The sequence below is a fragment of the Sinocyclocheilus anshuiensis genome, unplaced genomic scaffold, assembly GCF_001515605.1.
Source record: "Sinocyclocheilus anshuiensis isolate Anshui unplaced genomic scaffold, SAMN03320099.WGS_v1.1 scaffold415, whole genome shotgun sequence".
In the NCBI taxonomy this organism is placed as follows: domain Eukaryota; kingdom Metazoa; phylum Chordata; class Actinopteri; order Cypriniformes; family Cyprinidae; genus Sinocyclocheilus; species Sinocyclocheilus anshuiensis.
In genome coordinates, this window is record NW_015552655.1 from 1,996,258 (window position 1) to 1,999,889 (window position 3,632).

Below are 3,632 nucleotides of genomic sequence, written 5' to 3' on the forward strand. Positions count from 1 at the left end.
TTGAAGAATTTTAACATGGTTGTATATTTCATATTTCACCCCAAAATTTAAAAAGAAATTTGAAGAATTGTAATGTGCTTGCATATTTCATACTTTGTGCCAAAATTAAAAGGAAAAAAAAACTTTCATATTTCATATTTTTCATATTTTGCCCCAAAATAAAAAAAAAATATTTAAGAAATGTAAAAATTTCGAATGTGTTCGTATATTTAAAATTTCGCCCCAAAATGTAAAAAAAAGAATTTGAACGTTCTTTTATATTTCATATTTTGCTCCAAAATTAAAAGGAAAAAAAAAGAAATTTCAAAAATGTGAACATGTGATTGCATATTTATAATTTTGCCCCAGAATCAACAGAAAAAAATGAAGAAATTTGAAGAATCTGAACATGTGCTTGTATATTTCATATTTCGCTCCCCAAAAAAAAAAAAAAAAAAAAATTGTAAGAATTTGAACGTGGTTGTATATTTCATATTTCACCCCAAAATTTTAAAAGAAATTTGAAGAATTTTAATGTGCTTGCATATTTAATACTTTGTGCCAAAATTAAAAGGAAAAAAAAACTTTGAAAAATGTGAACATGCATATTTCATATTTTGCCCCAAAATTAATGAAAAAAGGAGACATTTAAAGAATTTGACCTATCAAAAATAATTAAAAAATTAACAGTAATTCCTTATAATTTTCTTATAATGTTTAGGTGACATACGGCATATTCCTGACAGGTTTCGTGAGATTAACTCTATAATAACTGGATCTTCAGCTTCATTTTGACACTGTATTCTTGAAATGCTTACTGTACACCAACTACTGAAAACGAACGTTGTCTAGTATGTGTCTATTTATTTTTTTTCCCCATATGAATCAGTTTTTTTCTTTCTGCATATGACACAATAAAGATTTTATACCTGATAAAAAATGGCATTTACAATTGCAATTAACATTTCTGTAATTACAATTAGCGCACAAGACTGTAGTAGAAGATATTCACTTTAATAGTCACAAAAACAGCACAAGAACATTCAAAACCAACAGTCTCTTGTACATACACAACCAGACGAGGTTTTTTTTCAACATTAAACAACTTTATCATTATAACATTTCCATATAGATATATTTCTATTGGTCAACATTGCATTCACACTGTTATTGTTTTATCACGAAGTTGTCGATAGATTTATATACATTCTATATGTTGCATTAATGAAAATGGACATGTTAAATTCAGAGGTTTGGAATGCTTGAATGGTTTGTTACAGATCAGACAACAGTGAACAGGATCCGATTGACCCGTCTACTCACATACAACTATATTTATTAAAAAAAAAACAGAAATCCATCCATCTTACACTTGTAAACAGAACTTACAGAGAGAGGATTCTGCATGCAGACTTTGAGAGGATATCTACATGCAGTTCAGATCTCTCAAACGCTTTTGGTAGAAAAAAAAAAAGCTTACAAAAAATACCCTAAATGAACATATCCATGATCATACAGTTTATATACAGTTCCACAGTTTCTCTGTACATATATTTTGGATGTTTCTCAGTGTTTTAACACAGCATATGGTACTCGGATGTGTGTCACATCAGAGTTTGGGTCTATTCTACTTCAGTGAAGTCATTTTAAGACACGAAAAAGAAAGTAATGAGGTATGTATCCGGCATCTGATGGACACGACCACCAAACCAAACTATAGCGTCTTATATATGCTGTAGCTATATATATTTCTCAGCAGAAAATAGGTAAACAATGGCAGTGGGGCAGTTGTTTACAAACCCTTGGGGAGCCATTAAATATGAATGAGAATATTGATCTCAACAGTCAATAGCAGTTTATTATTCACCGCCAACTGGTTGTTTATTATACGTTGCTAATACGTTCCAGTGACACAAAGTGCTTCACACGTACAGTGTAATGTGCTGTCAAATGTAACGTAACAAAATATATGCTTTGAAATGAAAGCCGCTCTCACACTTCAGATCCACTGGGGGAAACACATAGAAAACTGATCCCAGGCTTCATTCTTCATTTCAACAAGTCATACAGTATGAACCTCACGCTATCTAATCTTAACACATTCTCCCTTTTTTAGTATAAAAATACAAAAGCTAATCTTATATAAAATATCTGGCTTATACTTGATAAATATTTACCAATTATTTGTCAGTAGCTTGAGGACTTTGACTATTTCACTCTGAAGGTAATTATTTAGTTGTGCTGCAGATATTTTCTTTACAGAAAGTCAAGTCTGCTTAGATTATTTCTAATTTTCTCATTTTCTATCTAAACCTGACCCAAACTACATATCAGCTAAAGGGCGAATCTCATAAAACCTGTCGAAATCATTTCCCAGTCATATGTCACCTCAAAATAAAAACAAAGAAATTATAAATGATATTTTGCTTACAGACAAAGTCCATGCCAAATTAAGCACAATTTCCACTCAATTCTCATTACTTCAATGCAATATAATTACTTAAATTGCTAATCGTATTAAATACGCATTTACTATATTTATTATTTACTGTATTTATTATTAACTTGCTATGTAAATGACTGTTAAATACAAAAATGTATATATTGTGAATTTAAAAACAAATCATCAATGATATATATAATAAATAAATAAATAAATTATATATATATATACTCTGTTTGTATGTATGTATGTATGTATGTATAAAGAGTTAATTTGCAAAAACAGATAATTCCGTTTTTAACAATTCTCAAAAATCATGTTTTTTCATTGTGCATTCCAATTAATCTCAATCAAACTGCAGCTGTGTTATTTTGACTAGGTTAAAAAATTACTTAAAAAAACAGCTAACTAACAGAATTAACCACAATAAAAACATGATAACATAATAAAAAGCATGATTTTTGAAAAATAAAAAAAAACGGAGCTATCTGTTTTTGCAAATAAACTCTTCATATACACACAACAGTTTTTTCTGGTCCTCGAATCTGATTGGCTGAAAGGAGTGTGATATTCTAGTGATATCAGAACTCCAACCGTTTCATAATAAATAATACTGTTTTTGTGTCACAGAATGTAGTTTCAAAGAGTTTTTTGGGGGGCTAGAATGTACTTGTTTAGACTTCAAATATATAATAATAAAAAATATATATATATATATATATACACACACACATACAAATATATATAAATGAGGATGCTTTTAGTAATTTTTTGGGTGAATTATACTAAATCAGCATAAAATAAGGGTAAAACATCTCAATAGTCCTAAAAAGAAACTTTTTCTTTTTGAAAAAAAATGCATTTTTTCAATTTTATTTTGCAGTGATATGTGATCTGTGCATGTTTTAATGAGATTCACCCTAAAATATTTTCAAATATATTGCCATAAGTTTGTTTACATAGGAGATTGTAGCCGCTTTATATTTTATTTACCATATATAATTTACATTGTTTATTCAGTGTACATATACTGGCTGCTATTTGCATCCATCGGCCAGCTTTACTATGAAATTACAATTAGACTCGTACCTTGGTCAGAGCTCTTCAGTACTGAGGCGTTGTGCTTTAGCTGGGAGCTGATTTAGGCTCAGAGGTCACCTGTGCTTCCCCTGGTTTCTAGGGTCATCGTCGCCATGAAGCGTTCACCTTG